Source organism: Loxodonta africana, chromosome 26 (genome assembly GCF_030014295.1).
Source record: "Loxodonta africana isolate mLoxAfr1 chromosome 26, mLoxAfr1.hap2, whole genome shotgun sequence".
NCBI classification, from domain to species: Eukaryota; Metazoa; Chordata; class Mammalia; order Proboscidea; family Elephantidae; genus Loxodonta; species Loxodonta africana.
The window spans coordinates 47,412,978-47,435,113 of NC_087367.1; the positions used below are offsets into that span (position 1 = coordinate 47,412,978).

At 38.0% G+C, this 22,136-nt stretch overlaps 1 pseudogene; it reads right to left on the reverse strand.

Moving 5' to 3' along the window:
• Window positions 1-568: 568 nt before the first annotated feature.
• Window positions 569-1,993, reverse strand: LOC100665735 (olfactory receptor 6C3-like; annotated as a pseudogene).
• Window positions 1,994-22,136: the final 20,143 nt, after the last annotated feature.

Genomic DNA, 22,136 nt, shown 5'->3' on the forward strand with positions numbered 1-22,136 from the left:
TAATAGTAATAGTGGCTCCCTAAATATTCATCTTTGTTATACATTTTCAAAAACAAATACAGATAACGAGGAGATTATAAAAAGTCAGAGATCAACATAACTAGGAAACAGAGTATTTATGAATTTTAAATTACTTGTAAGCAGGAAATAATACCCAAGTCCATCAGATAAGTGGAAATAATTGTACAGACACTGCAGATAGTGTCAAAAACATGGTGTCAAATTTCATATTTCATATAATTTCTAAGAAGAAACTACTTTATTGTGCTAGTAACAGAGAAAATATAATTAAATTAATTAATTAAATTAATTAATTAGTTAATTAAAACTGCTCTTTTAAGCGATTACAATGTAAAACATTTTTAAAGTTCAGGATAATTAGCCAAATGGATTACATATTATAGTCACTGGTTTTCTGTTCAGAATGATAAATCAATGATTACATGGAATTTACTGAAAGTTTTAAAGGAAGGCACAACATAGACCCTTCGGCGTTAAAAAAAAAGTTTAAGCATTTGAGTTTGCAATTAGGGGTAAAGGAGAGATGGATTTAGGATAGTGAAGATTAGAAGAAGACTAGAATTTCATTTATTCTTTATTGAACCTTCATAATAACATTCATTCATGCCAATAAATACTTTCATTTATTTTCTGGAAATCCTATTTTATGGATCAAGTCTTTGAAGGCGAGTTTTACTTGCTGGTTCCTCAGGGTGTAAATGAAGGGGTTGAGCATGGGGGCAATGGAAGTGTTGAGAATTGCTACTCCTTTGGTCAGTGATGCTCTTCTTTTGCTGAAGGCTTGACATTCATGAATATGCAGCTGCCATAAGAGATGGAAATGACAATCATATGAGAAGAACAAGTGGAGAAAGCCTTCTTCCTGTGACTGGCAGAAGGGATTCTCAGAGTGGTGATAACGATGCGCGAGTAGGATAGAATCACTAATGCCAATGTGAATAGCAAAGTAACAAAAGCAAGGTAAAAGCCAATCATCTCTAAAGGCCAGGTATCTGTGCGTGAGAGTTGTAAGACCGGGAAGTGGTCACAAGGGAAGTAGTCAATGACATTGGAAGAACAGAAATCTAACCGGAGCATAAGCATGAGTGATGGGAAAATGGTCAGGAATCCTCCCAGCCATGCACAAAGAACAAGCAGGGTACATATTTTCTTCTTCATGATGGTGGTGTAATGAAGGGGCTTGCAGGTGGCAACATGACGATCATAAGACATGGCAGGTAGAAGAAAAAATTCAGACACGCTCATAAAGGTAAAGAAAAATAATTGAGCTAAACAATTGTTGTAAGAAATGGTCTTGACTTTAGTAATGACTGCCCCCAGAAACCTGGGGATAGACACAGTAGTGAACGTAATTTCTAAGAAGGAGAAGTTCCAGAGGAAGTAGTACATAGGCGTCTTTAGATGAGAGTCTATCAAGGTGAGGATGATGATGGTCAGGTTGCCTGTGACACTTAATACATAAGCTATAAATAAAAAGATAAAGACCACAGCCTGAAGTTTTGGGTCGTCTGATATGCCCAAGAGTACAAACTCTGTAATCATTGTGTGATTTCTCATACCGATGTATTTTCCTCTTTAAGCAAAATCTATTGCTGAAAAACAAAACATAATGAGCAAACATTAAAGATTTAAATATCAGTATTAATAACCCCAATGACACTAAACAATGGACCCTTTTTTCTCTTTCAGCTCTTTTCCAATATCTTGTCACCCTTATTAAAATGGAAAATTTTCTTAGAGCCTCTTTGAAAAGAAAATGTATTCACAGACCTATGTTAAAACCCAAATCAATGTCAGTGTGTATAACCTCTACATAGAGTCAAATTTTCTATATTTTCAGTATATCTTTGAATCCTAAACTTCCACACCAACATTAATGAATTATGTCTATAGTTTATATACTGAAACATTGTTTTCCAGCTTTGAAGATTGTATGATTTTAGGAATGAATCTAATTTTGAGTATTTATCCTGGTGCCAAAATTTAAAAATCTTCTTGTCTAATGTTGTAGGGTTCTTAACCAGTGTCATAGAACAATGTGTGTACTGTTTAATGAGAAATTAGTTTGTCCTGTAAATCTCCATCCAAAGTACAATAAATTTAAGGAAAAAAGACAAAAACAAAACAAAAAGATTTTATTGTTTACTAGGGCTTTGGTGGTAATTGGAACCCAATCGCGATCCCTGAACCTAATAGTACCTGAAACTATTTTTATTCTTAATACCTTTATTTTAAATACAATCAACGCAAATAAAGGTGTTTTCCAATGGCATAAACATCACTAGAATGACCTTGATTGTAAACAAGAGTAAAGTTTAGTTTTCATTAATGGGAAAGAAAACAGAAACCAGAGAGATGAATCAATACTCACATAGATAGAGCCTATCGTTAATATATTTCTACAACATGATTAGTGGTATCATTGTTTGTGTTTTTTATTAAAATTAACAATTATTAAATGGATTTTTTTTTTTTTTTTTACTACTATTCTGTTTGGTCTTAAACCTGACAGAGGACAAGAATGAACTCATAAAGAAATTTTTGATGCCAAATATCTCGTTGTCTCCTTTTTAGAAGACTGATTACAGGATCTATCTATATAAAATATATATATATATATACACACGCACACACACCCAGTGAGTCGATATTTTAGGATTTACTATAGAGAAAACAGAAATTGCTAAAATGTAAGCTCAGCGATTTTTATTGGTTTTTTTTCCACTGCTGTATCGTTGACAACCAGAATTGTATCTGTGTATAAGTTCTCAGTAATGTTTCTAGTATTAATCTCTTTCTCATTTTTTATAGCATGAACTGGTAAGACAGCACTGATGAAGGTAACATGTAGAAAGATGTTCCCTTCTGCCTAACTCAACAATTAGTATTACTGATGGGTGAGGAGTGTCTAAGATGATATTATGCCTTCTTTTCTTCTTTATCCTTTTTTCTTTTTCCGGCAATCAACACTCTCTTTCTTTAGGAATATGCACATGTGGTCATTAACATATCAGCAAAATATGGCATATCAAAGGGCAGAGAATGTATTTCCATGTTTTCAACAATGGCTGAAACATATTATATATATAATTAATAATACTAAATATGTTAAAGGGATAATTTGGAACTCCCTGCAATTTATTCCAACAAAATCAAACTATGGATGGCACAAACATTTCATTGATAGTAAGAAACATACTCACTTTTGTGATATGTCTGATGGTTCCAGTCAGAAATATTATCCTGGATTTTTCTTAATTTATTTAAAAAATGAAAAATAATACATGCATAATGTCCTTCAGGGGAACTTTTTGTCACTTGGTCCATCCTTGCCTCTATCACAGAAGAGCCTCTAGCATAAAGAAAACACAGACTGGACTCCATGTCAGTTTGTTAGCAGCCTTTGTTATAAGTAACATAAATTTCTCTTATCTTTCCACAAAAACACATTGCTCTAGACCTGAACTCCAATAAGAGCTACTTATTGTAACACTAAGAGTTCTTTAGGTAAATGTCCAGGGAATAATGCTTTAAGAGACTAGAAGTTTAAGCATTTCAAAGCTCTCTGGGTAAGATGAAGATTTAGCACTGCCCCAAAATAAAACAATTTTACCTTCTCTGGTCACTGAATAAACTCCCCAGAGATTAGCGTGTTGAAAGGAAAGGTGCAAGAAGAGATAAATTCCAGAACTGTAAATGAGGTCATAACACAGAGTTTTCTGGAAAGCTAAGCAATATAACGAGACAAAAATAAAAATAAAAACACACCAATCAGCTTGTACCATCAACCTAGTCTCCCTTTGACTGTGTATAATTTTCCTGATATGCATATGGCACTTGTTCTACACTCAAGAGATCATTTCTTCTCAGTCCCTTGGGTCTGGTGAAATCCAGGACCAAACTACACCACAGCGGACCCTAATGTGGGAGTGCTACCTATGTTTTATTCATTCATATATATCCACCAGCATAAGGCAAAATGAATGAATACATAAATAAAATAAGGGATTTCAATATCTTTGAATATCAGAAGAGTACTTGAAAATTCAGTTTTGATTTTCCTTTTTTAATTTTAAATCTAATACTTGCTTAATGTTACAAGAATCAAGGCGACAGTAGTATAGAGTGGCATTTTGAATGGCCCTAATATTTCCAACGAATCCTCCATTTTTACTCCAATCTTCAAATTAGCCAGTATTAAGAGTTTATAGTGTGTTCTCGAGATGTTTTTTCTCTATCTGGAGTAATATGGGAGCACTCCCATTCACACACTTGAAGATTTGTTCCTGTTGCTATTATACATTAATGCCGTTATATGATGCCAAATACTCTATAATTATCTTTTTCTTAGTGTGTAATATGTAACAGATATCATTCCTTATCAAGTTTTTTTTTGTAACAGTTGCATAGAAACCAGAGGTGACTTGCATGTAATTTAACAATTACTTTGCTGATTTAAGATTTAGGGGATTAGATTGTGACAAATTTCACATTATTACTTATGATGTTACAATGCATCTTTATGCATACATTTAGATACGTGTAAAACTGACAGCTGTGAGTTTTAAATTTTACCAGATACTTAAAAAATTCTCCTACAGGTAGGAATGAGCCCTTTTCTTCACATTTGAGTCAAAACTGGATATTATTGGTCATTCAAAAATTTTATAAGCAGAAAGACAAAATAATGTCAATTTATTTAACGGCAAAGACACTGTAGCTTAGAGATCACAGTGCCTGGGTTTTTAGATTAAACAGATTCATTTTCTTTGCAAACTCACAAATTTTAATGCAGCTTTCTGAACATTGGTCTCTTCACCCATAAAATGAGAAGACTAATAGTCCTGTCATAGGCTATTATAAAAATTACAATGAGATAATGTATAAGAGAGTTTAGCATGCTAATTGAGATATGCTGCTATCGTTAGTTGCCTTCAAGTTGATTCCAACTCACAGAGAGCAACCCTATTCGATGGAGTAGAACTGCCCCACAGGGTGTTCAAGGCTGTAATCTCTACTGGAGCAGATTGCTACGTCTTTCTCCCCTGGAGCTGCTGGGTGGGTTCTAACCACCAACTTTTTGGGATAGCAGCTGAGTGTTCAACCTTTGTATTACAAGGGATTCTTACTTGTAAGTGCTTAATGCATAAATCATCTATTTTTATATTTTCATATACTTTGATTCATATAGAGATTGAATATATTTTCAGTATTTTTATTTCTTGTTCCTGAATTGCCTATTTATAACCTTTGTTCACTTTCCATTGGGTTTATTGTCTTCCTATTTATTGACCAAAAAAATCCAAACCCGTTGCCATCAAGTCAATTTCGACTCCTAGCAACCCTATAAGACAGAGTAGAACTGCTCCATAGGGTTTCCAAGGAGCACCTGGTAGATTTGAACCGTCAACCTTTTAGCTAGCAGCAGAGCTCTTAATTGCTACACCACCAGAGTTTCCATGGTAGGATACATATATATATTTTGGATATAAATACATGGTGTGTCTTCTCTGTTGTGTATCCTTATTTTGTAAATTTTCTCTGTAGTTCTACTCGAAAAGATTGTACAACTATCATAAATTCTTAGTGACATATTCTCCTTAGCAAGGACTTACCCACATACTTCAAAATTATATAAATGTTGTTGTTGTTAGGTGCTGTTGAGTCAGTTCTAACTCATAGAGACCCTATGTATAACAGAATGAAACACTGCCCAGTCCTGTGCCATCCTCAAAATCTGTGTTATGCTTGAGCCCATTGTTGCAGCCACTGTGTCAATCCATCTCCTTCCTCTTTTTCTCTGACTCTCTACTTTACCGAGCATGACGCCCTTCTCCAGGGACTTATCCCTCCTGAGAACGTTTCCAAAGTGTGTAAGATGTAGTCTCTCCATCCTTGCTTTCAAGGAGCATTCTGGTTGTACTTGTTCCAAGAGAGATTTGTTCACTCTTTTGGCAGTCCATGGTATATTCCATATTCTTTGCTGATGTCGCAGTTCAAAGACGTCAGTTCTTCTTCAGTCTTCCTTAATCATCATCCAGCTTTCCTATGTACATGGAGCTATTGAAAACACCATGGCTTGGGTCAGGCCCACTTTAGTCTTCAACATTTTGCTTTTCATCACTTTAAAGAGGTCTTTTGCAGCAGATTTGCCCATTGCAATGTGTCCTTTGATTTCTTAACAGCTGCTTCCATGGGTGTTGATTGTGGATCCAAGTAAAACGAAATCCTTGACAACTTCAATCTTTTCTCCCTTTATCATGATGTTGTTTCTCGGTCCAGTTGTGAAGATTTTTTGTTGCCTCCATGTTGAGCTGTAACCCATACTGAAAACTGTGGTCTCTGATCTTTATCAGTACGTGCTTCAAGTTCTTCACTTTCAGCAACCAAGGTTGTGTCATCTGCATGATGAAGGTTGTTAATGAGCCTTCCTCCAATCTTGATGCCCCGTTCTTCCTACAGTTCAACTTCTCGGATTATTTGTCCAGCATACAGATTGAATATGTATGGTGAAAGGATATAACCCAGACATATACCTTTCCTGACTTTAAACGATGCAGTATCTCTTTGTTCTGCTCGAACAACTGTCTCTGGATCTACGTACAGGTTCCTCAGGGTCACAATTAAGTGTTCTGGAATTCCCATTCTTCACAATGTTATCCATAATTTGATATGATCCACACAGCCAAATGCCTTTGCATAGTCAATAAAACACAGATAAACATCTTTCAGGTATTTCCGGTATCAGCCATGATCCACCTGACATCAGCAATGATAACCCTTGTTCCACGTCCTTATCTGAATCCAGCTTGAATTTTGGCAGTCCCGTCAATATACTGCTGCAGCCACTTTTGAATGATCTTCAGCAAAACTTTATTTGTGTGTGATATTAACGATATTGTTCGATAATTTCCACATTTGGTTGGATCACCTTTCTGGGGAATAGGCATAAATATGTATTTCTTCCAGGGGAATGGCCAGGTCCTTGTCTTCCAAATTTCTTGCCATAGACGTGTGAGCACTTTCAGCACTGCATCCATTGTGTGAAACATCTCAACTGATATTCTGTCAATTCCTGTAGCTTTATTTTTGCCAATGCCTTCATTGCAGCTTAGACTTCTTCCTTTAGTATCATCGGTAACTGATCATTTGCTACCTCCTAAAATAGTTGAAAGTCAAATAATTCTTTTTAGTATGATGACTCTGTATATTCCTTCTATCTTCCTTTGATGCTTCCTGCATCGTTTAATATTTTCCCCATGGAATCCTTCACTATTGCAACTTGATGCTTTAATTTTTTCTTCAGTTCTTTCAGCTTGAGAAACGCCAAGGGTGTTCTTCCCTTTGGCTTTTCTATCTCCAGGTCTTTCCACAGGTCATTGTAATACTTTACTTTGTGTTTTCAAGTAACCTTTTGAAATCTTCTGTTCAACTCTTTTACTTCATCTTTTCTTCCTTTTCCTTGAGCTACTAGACATTCAAGAGCAAGTTTCAGAGTCTCTTCTGACATCCATTTTGGTCTTTTCTTTCTTTCCTGCCTTTTTAAAGACCAAAAAGATCTTGAAATATTCTTTTTTGGCAATGAATGCAACACCATTCCTCTTCAAGTTGTCATTCCTAGTATAGTAGACCATACGATTGTTCAATTCAAAGTGGCCAATACCAGCCCTAGGATACATATGTTTATGCCTAGGATATTGATGTTTATACATTCCGCTTCATTTTTGACCTTTTCCAGATTTCCTAAATCCATACTTCATACATTCCACGTTTCTATTACAAATGGATGTTTGCTGCCATTTCTTCTCATTTTGAATTGTGCCACATCCACAAATGAAGGTCCTGAAAGCTTGTCTCCAACCACATCATTCAGGTTGACTCTAATTTAAGTAGGCAACTCTTCTGCAGTGGTATTTCGTATGCCTTCCAATCTATATAAATATTCCTTTATATTTAATACTTCCATGGTTATGCTTTTCAAACTAACATCTTTAATCCATCCAGAACCCATATATAATTCATTCTTGTTTTTGTGAGATATGGATTTAATTTTACTACTTTCTCAAAACCACCTACCCTAATACTGCTAGGCTAGAGACAATATAAGCACCAATGTCATGTTATCTTCTGTTAGTAACATTTCTAGCCCAGAGTTCTCACCTACAAGGTCTACACATAATCCTTCAGCTGGAGATAGAGATGCGTCTATTGAAATAGAACCTTGGTTTAAAAAACTATCTAATATCCCTGGAACTACCTTTGCCTCCATGTGGAGAAAGAAGTATATCATAATTAAAAAACTCCTCTCTTGATCTTTTAACTTGTAGTGCAACCAGAATGATGCATTTAATATGTAAATATCATCTCACTTTTCAGGTAAAGAACAAATTGGCCTCCTACTGCCCTCCTTATAAAGTACGTAAATAACTAAATTTAATACCTTCAAGACCCTGTAATTATTAACCCATTCCTCCCCTTTCAGACTCACTTTTTACAATCTCACCTGACTCTTTCCATTCCAGTAAATCTGCTTTTGTTGTTGTTGTTTGTTTGTTCTTGTTTTTGTTTTAATAATCCAACACTTTCTCTCCTCCTTCATGACATTCATACATGTTCTTCTGCCTGCTGGATGTGGCTTCTCTGGCACCTCAGCTCGTTTGTACTTTAATTGCACTCTCTTAGAGAAGACTTCTCTGATTCTCTGAAACCCTTATGTGTTTTTATACTACCCTGTGCTTCATCTTTACAGCAGTAATTGTATTTTAATTACTAACCAGGTATCATCCTTGCTCAGCAGAAAGTTATGTATGTGGTTATTTAAACTCAATATAAATTAATTCAAATGAAATCAAATAGAAGTTTAACTCCTCAGTCACACTAGCCACATTTTAAATGCTCAGTAGCCACATGTGGCTAATGGCTGTTGTATGGGACAGCACAGATTAAAGGCCATTTATATACTGCAGAAAATTATATTGGACAAGTGCTGAGGAATCAGTTATTTCTCCATTTCATTGTTCTTTGGGAAGCAGCTTAGTGTATGACATCTTTTCCAGAACCAAGACTATGCATAACCATTGCTCTAATATCATCAAACCTTTTCTAATTCTCCAAATTGTGAGGTATTTTCAGACACACACACACAAATTTATACTTTCCTTTAATGTTTAATCTAAATATCATAAAATCTTTGAAATCTTCCCCATCTGTAAAACCAGGATTAGATGCTTTCTCTTTTCCCTTCCCACAATTTGTACTCTTATCTTACTCCATTGCGTTTATTTGTAGAGAAATCTGTTTCTATTAAAAAGCAACTTAAGGAGGAGGCATTAGGCCTAGGTTATTTTATATACCTGCTCTTCATTTACTATAGCACTAAACTACTTTCTCCTTTTACGTCATTAGTGAAAAATCTACTGACTTAATTTGTGCATTGACGATGTATGTCTGGCATTAAGGAAAGCAGAGGTGCGAGACAAGAGTAACACTGGTTGCAGTGGCCTCACTAGGGTTGATGTCACAGTGTGGTAACTCATGGACCTCCTCCCATACAAGCCCCAGCCCGAGCTCTAGCTCGGGAAGCGCCCTGAGCTTCCAGAACTCCGGTCCAAATGTAGGGAGCAGGTGTCCAGGTGCCGGTGACTCGCCAAGCGGCTCCAGGCTCCAGGCAACAAAGCACTGCAGGGGCAAGCCAGGAGGGCTGGAGAACAGTCTGGGAACATAAAAAATGGCTTCCGACCCCCAGCCATCGGTGCAGTCCCACTCAGGGATGGAGCACTAGGGTCCCACCAGTGCGACCATCCTGCCCACGCAGTCTCCAACTAGCTCCCAGCCATGCACAAAGGACAAAGGAGAGTGGAGGGATGAGGGGACCGGGGAACTGGAAGGAAGGAGGGAGAGACAGAAGGTTAGGAGTTGGGAGCAAGGGAAGAGAAGGAAGGGAATGGGAATGAATGGAAGTAATGGTTGGAGCAGACGTGCCACAGAGGACACACCAGCCACCAGCCGCGAGGCTCACCAAAGAGTGTGAGGGGAACCCTGTATCCTGAGTCCTGGGTCATCTTTCATGTTTCATAATGCCTGCTTTTGCATAACAACCTGGTCTTTAGAACTTAACCTCGTCGATACGTGAGAAGTGGGTGTATTTGTATCTTCAGTGCCTGGTAGAATTATTACACTCAGTAAATATTTCCGTAATTATTCAAAGACATGAAACCTCTGTATTGTCCTCCCACTAGTGAGTATTTTGGTTTAACCAAAAAATCTTACTGGTATTAAGTAAAAAAAAGAAAAGAAAATCTTTCTATATATGTAGCTAGCTAGCTAAATAGATATAGATGTGATAGCAAATTTTTCAGAGATATTAATATAAAAAGAAGCCTATAAGCTACTGCTTTTTATGGAGTATAATATTAAAGACACAGGAGGGAATAAAATTGGGACTGAGAGAAACAGAGAAAGCCAGTCTAAACTTCATTACTGAAATGTTGTGCCAGTTATTTATCAAGCATAACTGATAGTTCGACCTTACTATCTTCTTTCAAAAAGGAGCCCTGGTAGTGCAATAGTTAAAGCTTTTGGCTAACTGAAAGGTCGGTGATTCAAATCCACTAGATGCACCAGGATTTACAGCCTCGGAAACCCTATGGGGGCAGTTCTACTCTGTCCTATAGGGTCACTATGAGTCAAAATCTACTCTGTGACAGTGAGTTTGGTTTAGCTTGGTTACCTTCTTTCAAACGTCCTATGAATGGATATGTCTCAGAATAATCCAACCAGGAAGAAGAGGAAGAATTTACTCGCTGACCTGCTTTTCCATTGGTCAAAGATTTGCCCTACATTGTGTTCATTGCTCAGTACTTCACTTTTCGAACTGAGCAGGTACGGCAATATCTTTAGCCTCAGAAATAACAACAGAGTCTAGTACAGGATGCACGAGGCATATGATACAATAAAAGACAATAGATTTTCAGGTCTTACCCAAATGAAATGAATTTAGCTAGAGCCTATTTTGGATTCTATCATTAAAGTGGTGCACAAGATGTAAACACCTGAGTCTTCTGACACAGTCTACTCATCGTGACACTCAGATCAGCTGAAGTCCTCCCATTTTAACCAGCCCCCATGGTACAATATTGGGGCCTTATTTTCATGAAAGCAACATATCTCAACATCGTCTTATGGTGAAAATACGCAAATTCAAACAGCCATAGAGGCACTTCAAGGAGAGGCCAGTTTTAATCACTGAACAAAACATAATGTAAGAAAGTATGGATGTCCCAATTTTGCTACTCCTAGTTCATCAGTGTGTTGCTTTCATTAATTCCAACAGAATGGTTGATATTCCTTGTCACCCTGCTTCACCGAGCAGTCTAGGTTTCCTCAGTCTGAGCCAACAATTTTGTTGGTCAGGGTTGCCAGACCTTTCATTTTCAAGGTGTTTGTTCTTTAGTTATTTTAACTTTCTTAGGCCATTGTAATTTTTAGTGCCTTTGTACCACTATTTATCATCGATTTTCTAATGCAAGAATGTTACAATCAGGGCTTACCATCAAATTCTGCTTCTGGCAGGTTGAGAATTCAATAGTGATAGTAAGTGCATCAGCTTTGTTGAGAGTTAGTCCATGCTATTGGGCTTATGCATAGTCTCCAACACTATTTACCGTGGCCAGTCTGTTCATTGGCACAGAGCACCAGTACTGACATGGCTAACAAGAAGGACTCACTGACATCCACGTGACACTGGTTGTTGGTAGTCTTCTCTGTAGTGGAAACTCCATAGTTGACATGATATGAGAAAATAAGATTTGCATATTTTTTTGTTCATTTCCATAGATTGCACCACACACCACTTCTACAGCCCTTGCCCCAAACTTGCAGTCTTGATACTTTCAGAACTTTCATCAACTAACTAAGCCATTTACCACTGCCCAGGAGTCCATGTATATTGACATCTCAGGCCAGTGCTTCTACATATGAAGTCTTTTAAGATCTTCTCTAAATTGAACTATTATGTGGTAACAATCCATTTATGAGCAGAATCACTTATCACATCAATCCATCTACATGAAACATGCGTGAACATTTTCTTCCATTGCCAGTTGCCGTAGGAAGACTCAATGAGCTTATACTATTTGAGGAGAGAAGTAGATATAAGTAAAGTATAATTAGGTGTTATAAAAGTGATATAAAGTCTTTTTATTTTAAGACTTTCTAAAGCCTGTCCAGAATGCATTGTATAATACATTGCTTCTTGGCTTGCCCAAACATACAATTCTATATCTCATAATACCCAGATCATGATAGGCAGCACCACTCTCCAGACACCTGCAGACCTGTTGTTGTTAGGAGCCATCGAGTCAGTTCTGACTCACAGCAACCCTATGTACAACAGAATGAAACACTACCCGGTCCTGCACCATCCTCACAATTGTTGTTATGCTTAAGCCCATTGTTGCAGCCACTGTGTCAATCCATCTCATTGACAGTCTTCCTCTTTTTGTTGACCTTCTACTTTACCAAGCATGATATCCTTCTCCAGGGACCGATCCCTCCTGACAACATGTCCAAAGTATGTGAGAAGTAGTCTCACCATCCTTGCTCCTAAGGCACAACACTCTGGCTGTACTTCTTCCAAGACACACTTAGTTTGTTCTTTTGGCAGTTCATAGTGTATCCAATGTTCTGCAACATCACAATTCAAAGGTGTCAATTCTTCTTCCATCTTCCTTATTCATCATCCAGCTTTCACATGCATAGGAGATGACTGAAAACACCATGGCTTGGGTCAGGCGCACCTTAGTCTTCAAGGTGACATCTTTGCTTTTCAACACATTAAAGAGGTCTTTTGCAGCAGATTTGCCCAGTGCAAGGCATCTTTTGATTTCTTGACTGTTGCTTCCATGGGTGTTGATTGTGGATCCAAGCAAAATGAACTCTTTGACAACTTCAATCTCTTCTCCATTTGTCATGATGTTGCTTATTGGTGCAGTTGTGAGGATTTTTGTTTTCTTTATGTTGAGGTGTAATCCGTACTGAAGGTTGTGGTCTTCTATCTTAATCAGTAAGTGCTTCAAGTCCTCATCATTTTCAGCAAGCAAGGTTGTGTCATCTACATAAGACAGGTTATTAATGAGTCTTCCTCCAATTCTGATGCCCGTTCTTCTTCATATAGTCCGGTTTCTCAGATTATTTGCTCAGTATGCAGATTGAATAGGTATTGTGAAAGGATACAACCCTGACGCACACGGTCATGGATTGAATTATGTCATCCCCCCCAAAATGTGTGTATCAACTTGGTTAGGCCATGATTCCCAGTATTGTGTGGTTGCCCTCCATTTTGTGATTGCAATCTTATGTTGCGAGGATTAGGGTGGCACTGTAACATCGCCCGTACTCTGGTCCCTTCCCTGATCCAAGGTAAAGGGAGTTTCCCTGGGGTGTGGCCTGCACCACCTTTTATCTCTCAAGAGATGAAAGGAAAGAAGCAGAGAGTTGGGGACCTCATACCATCAAGAATGTAGCACCGGGAGCAGAGTGCATACTTTAGACCCAGGGTCCCTGTGCCCGAGAAGCTCCTCGAGCATGGGAAGATTGAGGACAAGGATCTTCCTCCAGAGCCAACAGAGAGTGGAAGACTTCCCCTGGAGCTGACACCCTGAACATAGACTTTTAGCCTACTTTCCTGTGAGAAAATAAACTTCTCTTTGTTAAAGCCATCCGCTTGTGGTATTTCTGTTATGGCAACACTAGATAAGCAAGACACACACCTTTTCTGACTTTAAACCACGCAGTATCCCCTTGTTCTATTCGAATGACAGCCTCTTGATCTATGTACAGGCCCTTCATGAGCACAATTAAGTGTTCTGGAATTCCCATTCTTCACAATGTTATCCATAATTTGTTAGGATCCACACAATCAAATACCTTTGCATAGTCAATAAAACACAGGTAGATATCTTTCTGGTATTTTCCGCTTTCAGCCAGGATGCATCTGACATCAGCAATGATACCTCTGGTTCCTCATCATCTTCAGAATCCGGCTTGAATTTCTGGCAGTTCTCTGTCAATATACTGCTGCAGATGCTTTTGAATGACCTTCAGCAAAAAACGATCTTCAGACATGTAGCCTGGCATATATTATCTAGCAGAAAATAATAACACATTGGTTGTTTTTTCTAAAACAGATTTATTGAGGTATAATTGGAATATAATAAACTGCACGTGATTAAAATGTGTACAATTTGGTACGTGTTGATGTATGTATTCACTCATGTAATCATCAATACAATCACCATAATTAACATATTCATCATCACCAACAGTTTTCCTGTTCCATTTTGTACACCCTCATTCCGCCCTTCCGCAGCTTCTTTGATACATACCCCCTGCCACACCCAGGTGGCAGTCGATCTAATTTTTGTTGTTACATATTAGTTTCCATTTACTAGAATTTTATATAAAGGAAATCATATAGTATATGTTCTTTTTGTCCTCTTTGTGATTATTTTATTCTTTTTCTTGTTTTCAAAGGTATAACGCTTGTTTGTTATTAATTTGGAATCTGTCTTCCTTTTTAAAAAATAATTTTTATTGAGCTTTAAGTGAACGTTTACAAATCAAGTCAGTCTGTCACATATAAGCTTATTCCTTACTCCATACTCCCACTTACTCTCCCCCTAAGGAGTCAGCCCTTCCAGTCTCTCCTTTCGTGACTATTTTGCCAGTTTCTAAGCCTCTCTACCCTCCCATCCCCCCTCCAGACGGGAGATGCCAACACAGTCTCAAGTGTCTACCTGATACAAGTAGCTCACTCTTCTTCAGCATCTCTCTCCTATCCATTGTTCAGTCCCTTCCATGTCTGATGAGTTGTCTTCAGGGATGGTTCCTGTCCTGGGCCAACAGAAGGTTTGGGGACCATGACCGCCGGGATTCCTCTGGTCTCAGTCAGACCATTAAGTCTGGTCTTTTTATGAGAATTTGGGGTCTGCATCCCACTGATCTCCTGCTCCCTCAGGGGTTCTCTGTTGTGTTCCCTGTCAGGGCAGTCATCGGTTGTGGTCGGGCACCATCTAGTTGTTCTGGTCTCAGTATGATGTAAGTCTCTGGTTCCTGTGGCCCTTTCTGTCTCTTGGGCTCATAGTTATCGTGTGACCTTGGTGTTCTTCATTCTCCTTTGATCCAGGTGGTTGACACCAATTGATGCATCTTAGATGGCCACTTGTTAGCATTTAAGACCCCAGACACCATATTTCAAAGTGGGATGCAGAATGTTTTCATAATAGAATTATTTTGCCAATTGACTTAGAAGTCCCCTTAAGCCATAGTCCCCAAACCCCCGCCCTTGCTCCGCTGAACTTTGAAGCATTCAGTTTATCCCGGAAATTTCCTTGTCTTCCTTTTTAATGTAATCATTTACAGCTATTAATTTCTCTATAAACAATTCTGAAGTTGCATTCTATTTCTTTTATCTAAATATTTTATTTTAAATTTCTATTGTGATTTGTCCTTTTTTAGTTTTTTTTTTTTTTTTGGTGAAAGTTTACATAGCAAATTAGTTTTCCATTCAATAATTCATAGACAAAAACAGTTGTGTATGACAAAAAAAAAATCATAGACAAATTGTTTTGTGACATTGGTTGCTATCCCCGCAATGTGTCAGCACTCCTCCCAATTCTACCCTGCCTTCCCCGTATCCATCCCTCCAGTTTCCATGCTCTCCTCTTGCCTTCTCATCTTTGTTTTAGGGCAAATGTTGACCGTTTGTTTCCATATAGTTGATTGTTCTAAGAAGCACATTCCTCAAATTGTTACTGTTTTTTTAAAATTTTTTTTGACATTTTATTGTGCTTTAGGTGAACGTTTACATACTAAATTAGTTTGCCATTCAATAATTCATATGCACATTGTCCCGTGACATTGGTTGGAATGCACGTAATGTGCCAGCATTCTCCCCATTTCCACTCTGGGGTCCTCTTTTCCATTTGCCTGGTTTCCCCACCCCTTCCTGCCTTCTTATCTTTGCTTTTGGGCAAATATTGCCCTTTTGGTCTCATATAGTTGATACTCCTCGAGGGTGTTATTGTTTATTTTGTAGGCCGATCTATTATTTGGCTGAAACGTGACCTACGAGAGTGATTTCTATTCCAGTTTAAAAAGTTGTCTTATGGAAAACATTCTTCATTCTACTTTGGTTAGTATCATCTGGGATCTTAAAAGCTTGTGAGTGGCCATCTAAGATACTCCACTTGTCACCCCGTCAGGAGCAAGGGAGACAGAAGAAAACTAAAGACAAAAGGAAAAGACTGGTCTGAAGGACTCACAGACCACAACTACCACAGCCTCCAGCAGACCAAGTCCAGTACAAGAAGGTGGTGCCTGGTTACCACCACCAACTGCTCTGAGAGGAATCACAGTAGAGGGCCTTGGACAGAGCTGGAGAAAAATGTAGAACAAAATTCTGACTCACAAAAAAAGACCAGACTTACTGGTCTCACAGAGCCTGGAGAAACCCCTAGAGTATGGCCCCCAGACATCCTTGTAGTTCAGTAATGAAGTCACTCCTGAGGTTCACCCTTCAGCCGAAGATTAGACAGGCCCACAAAATGAAACAAGACTAAATGGGCACACCAGACCAGGGGCAAGGATGACGAGGTAGGAGGGGACAGGAAAGTTGGTATTGTGGAACCCAAGGCCGGGAAGGGGAGAATATTGACATGTCATGGGGATGGTAACCAATGTCACAAAACGATATATGCATTGTTTAATAAGAAACTTGTTTGCTCTTTAAACCTTCATCTAAAATACGGTTTTAAAAAAAAAGTTGTTTTAGGACTATAATGTCAGAGATTCCTTTAGTCTCTTCCAGTCCAGCAAGTCTGGTCTTTTTTATATATGTGAGTTTTGTTCTATACTTTTCTCTCATTCAAACTAAGACCTTTTATTGTGTCCCTGGTCAGAACGGTCAGTAGTGGTAGCTAGGCACCGTCTAGTTCTTCTGGTCTCAGGCTAGAGGAGGCTGTGGTTCGCGTGGCCCATTAGCCCTGTGGATTAATTGCATCCTTGAGTTTGTGGTTCAGTTCTTTTGTATCTTTATTGAGTTTCTTTCTAGTTGTTCTGTCCATCATCTAAAGTAGTGTGTTAAAGCCTCATGCTATTGTTGTAAAACTGTCTATTTCTCTTTTCAATCCTCTTAGTTTGTTTTATGTATTTTAGAGGTCTTTCATTAAATGAGTAAATGGACTGGGTATTGTTATGTCTTAGCGGTTTGACCCTTTAATCGTTTTAAAATTTCCTTCTTTGTCTCTTATAATGAATTTTGGCTTAATGTCTTTTTTATCCAGAATTATTACTGTTACTCCTGCTCTCTTTCAGATACTGCTTGCTTGGTATTTTTTTTTTTTTTCCATCTTTGATTTTCAACTTGTTTATGTCTTTGTGTCTAAGATGTGTCTCTTGTAGGCAACATATTGATGCATTTTTTAAAATCTTTTCTGCCACTCTCTGTCTCTTGACTGGTTCATTTAATCCATTTTCATTGAGGGTGATTAACATAGGTATGTATTCATTGCCGTCATTTTGTTGAATCAATGTTTGTTTTGAGAGGTTAATGGTTTCTTTGTTCCTTTTAATTTTCTGTGCTGGGTTCTTTTTGTATCTGGATTTTCTTTTCCTACCAACTAGTGCTGTTGTTTTTGCATTTACTGAGTCTTTTTGGGTCTCTTCTTTATTAAAGTAAGTAGATTTATTACTTTTCATAGGTGTTACCCTGAATATTACCTTAGTCTCCTTAAAATTAAGACAGTTTGCTACATCTAGAAATCTCATTGACTCTCTCCCCATATGGAATTTATGTAACTACATCTTTAATCCTCCCTTTTTCTTTCAAGGTTGTCATCATTTACAGCTTATCTTCCCTGGTTCCCTGTGATCAGCTTTTTAGCTTTATTTTATTATCGTGAACTCTTTATTTGAGTTGGTATCTGGGAGATGTTGTTGTGGGTCTTTATCTGAAGTTGTCTGATGTCATTGGTTCTTTATTTGAAGGACTCCCTTTAATATGTCTTGTCAGTCTGGTCTGCTTTTTACAAATCCTCTTAGTTTCTACTTCTCTGGAAATGTCTTAGCTTCACCATCTTCCTTTTTTTTTTTAGTTCATAAAGACAATGTTTTGCATCCTACTTTGGTGATTAGCATCTGGGGTCTTAAAACCTTATCAGCACCCATCTAAGATACAACAATTGATCTCTTCCCATCTAGAGCAAAGGAGGGTGAAGAAAACCAAAGAATCAAGGGAGCGATTAGTCCAAAGGACTAATGAACCACAGCCTACACAACCCCAATACCAGAAGAACTAGATGGTGCCCAGCTGCCACTACCGACCACTCTGACTGGGATCACAACAGAGAGTCCTGAACATAGCCAGGAGAAAAATGTAGAACAACAACAACAAAAAAAATCAAATTCACACAAAAGACCAGACTTGCTGGTCTGACAGAGACTGAATGAACCCTTGAGACCATGGCTCTAAGCCAAACACCTGACCTGGAACAGAAGCCATTCCCAGAGACCACCTTAGGCTGGGTTCTCTAGAGAAGCAAAACCAGTAAGGCATATAAAGATATATATAAAGAGATCTATATCAAGGAAACGGCTCACATGATTGTGAAGACTGAAACGTCCAAGACCGTGGATCAGAATAGTGGCTTCTCTCAATTCATGTAGATGCAGGGGCTGATGTACCCAAGATCTTGCCATCATGTTTTAAAGAAAATTTTGTTGGGTATGCTATTCTTGGTTGGCAATTCTTTTCCTTCAAGATTTTATATATGTCATCCAATTGTCTTCTTGCCTACATGATTTCTGATGAGAACTCAGCACTTAATCTTATTGGTGCCCTTTGTAAGTGATATTTCGTTGTTCAGGATCTGCTTTCAGGATTCTTTCTTTGTCTTTGGTTTTGGGAAGTTTGATTATGAAATTTCTTGGTAATTTTGGGGGGAATCTGTCCTGTCTGGAGTTTGTCGAGCTTTGTGCATTGTAAGCTTCTTGTCTTTCATGATATTTGGGAAGTTTTCAGCCAATATGCCTTCAAAGTTTTTCTCTATACTTATCTTTTTTTCTCCTCTTCTGGAACTCTTATGAAGTATAAATTATTCCTCTTGGTGGTGTCCCACATAACTCTTAGGCTTTCTTCATTTTTCTTCATTCTTTTTTCTGATTGTTCCTCAAGCCAACTAGTATCAAGGGATTTGCCCTCTACTTTGCTGATTCTTTTTTGTATTGATTCACTTCTTCTGTATCCTTCCTTTGAGTTATCTATATCTGATACTTTATTGTTAATTTTCTGAATTTCTAGTTGTTGTTTTGTATAGTTTCTAATTGTCTATTGAGTCTGTCATTTTGTTCTTGTATTGTTTTCCTGAATTCTTCTAGGGTTTTTTCTGTATTTTCCTTGATCTCTTTGAGGATTCTAAATATATAAGTCTTTTGAATTCCTTCTTTAATAGTTCTATCGTTGTCTTTTCCTCTGAAAAGTTTTCTTTCCCTTTATTTTGCTCACATGCCTGAGCAAGCTTATCTTGTTTTTTCATATGTTTTTTTTTTATCGTCTGCTCTCTCCAAGGCATTAGGGTATTATTTTATTGATTGATTGATTGTTTTTTTGTTTTGTCTGGATTTTTTTTCTTTACTTAGGGCAAGTCGGGTAGGTGTGCTGCATTGATTGCTTGTCTTGCAGCATGGGAAGGCTCACCATCTGTTTCCAAGTGGATGGAGCAGTGGCAGGAAGGGCAAGTATATGTCACTATTCACTGGATGTAGGAAGTAGCTGAGGAAGGGCTAGACAGGCCACTTTCTGTTGGTTCAGAGGCACGGGAGTGCCTGATGATGCTCACTGAGTGCGCTGGGCAGTAGGTGGGGTTGATATGGTGGGTGACCAGTGACATAGGTGTGCTCACTGCTGTTCACCCAGCATGAGGGGATGTGACAGGTGATTGAGTGTGCAGAGTGTTCTCTGCTGCTTTTGAGTGGGTGAGGTGGCTGGCAGGGGGAGGTGTCAGGCTGGCAGGGCCCCTCTGCTGTGCATCTCTCTTTGTTCTCTGTTTTTGTTCAGTTTCCTCTTGCAGTCAGGGTTCAATCTAATTCTTTATCCTTCGGTTTGATACTCAGAGTTCCAAGATTGTCATCTGTATCCGTTTCACTTGGGTTCTCGGGTCTTTACCGTAGGGGGATGGCATGGTGTTTCTGACTAAGCCACTATCTCCTGTGTTATTCTTTGGCTTATTGTTTATTTAGGAGTGTGCTGCTTAATTTCCACATATTTGTGAATTTCTTGTATTTTCTTCTGTTGTTGACTTCTAATTTACTTTTATCATGGTCAAAGAACATAATTTTACTACTTCAAACATTTTTTTATTTATTTAGTCAAGTTTTATAGTTGGCATATGGTTAATCTAGAGAATGTCCCATGTATACTGCTCATTTTTTATATCCATTATTGAAAGTGAGGTATTGAAGTCTCCAACTATTCTGTTGAATTGTTGTTAGGTGTGTATATGTTTCTAATAGTTTGTTCTGCCCAACAGATTAACACCTTTATAATTTTGAAATGTTCTTCGTGTCTGGTAACATGTTTTTACTTGAAGTCCAATAGTCAGTGTCTTAGCCTGGGTTCTCTAGAGAAGCAAAAACAGTAAAGCATATAAATATTTAGAGAGATTTATATCAAGGAAACGGCTCATGGGATTGTAGAGGCTGGAACGTCCCAAGTCCATGGATCAGAATAGAGGCCTGTCCTGATTCATGTAGCCACAGGGGTTGGTGAACCCAGAATTGGCAGGTCGGAGAGCAGGGCTCTTTCTCACAGGCTGTAAAGATTGACAAATCCCAAGATCAGATGATAAGCTGCTAGCTCAAGTCCCAAGAATCAGAGGTCAGGTGAACAGGAGGCAGCTTTGGATCCCAGACAGGGCAAAAGCCAGAACATCCACTTATATTCAAATGCAGTCCACATGCCCAAGGACTCCCTTTCAACTGATTGGCTACTCACAGTAGATTCCATCATGGGGGAGATGACATGTAAACACTGAGAATCATGGCCCAGCCAAGGTGACACACAATCTCAACTGTCACAGTCAGATATTAATGTAGCTGATTCCAGTCTCTTTTGGCACTGCTTGCATGGTGTCTTATTTTCCTAGGGGTGCTATAACAAATTTATTTATTATCTCACAGTTCTGCTCCAAATTTAGGGTTATACACTTTCTCTTTTGGTTCTAGGGGAAGATCCTCCTGTTTTCCAGCTTCTAGTAGCCCCTGGCATTTCTTGGCATTCCTTGGCTGCTTATAGATGCCTTGGCCTCCATCTTCGCATAGCATCTGTCTTGCCTGTGTGTCTGTCTCTCCAACTGTTCTCTCCTTTTATAATATACCTCTCAGAAGATATTAGGATTAGGACCTTCTCTACTCTGATATGACTTAATTGATAATATCTTCAAAGAATAACCTTATTTCCCCAAACAAGGCCACAATGACAGGTATAGGGGTTAGGACTTCAACATATCACTTTCAGGTTCACTTTCTTTTCATAACACAGGTCATACATTTTACCATCCTTTGTTTTCAGACAACTACTTGTGTCTTTAAATCTTAAGTGTGTCTCTGCACACTGGTTTTTATTTGGGTCATATTTTCTATTTAATGCGTTTTTCCAGCATCTGTCTTTCAATTGGGCTGTTTCACTATTTAAATTTAATTTAATTACAGATAATATTTCCTTTTACTTCTTGCAATTCGTTTGCTATGTGTCTTAGTTCTTTTTCAGTTAGTCTATTTATTGATCCCTGGCTACTTTTTGGTTAAATCAATATTCCTAGTGAATTTTTAAATTTACTTTTTTATCTTTTACAGTATATATTTTAAATTTTTTTCTCAGAAATTTCTGTGAAGATTATAGTCAGCATCTTAACTTAAACTAATTCAGATAGTGTCTTAATTTCAGCAATATGCAATATATCTCTGTCCACTTATTTTTTGAAAAAATATTGTCATACAAGCTACTTCTTTAGATGTTAAAAGGAAGGATTTTCTTTTCTTCATCTATTGGAAAGGTTTTT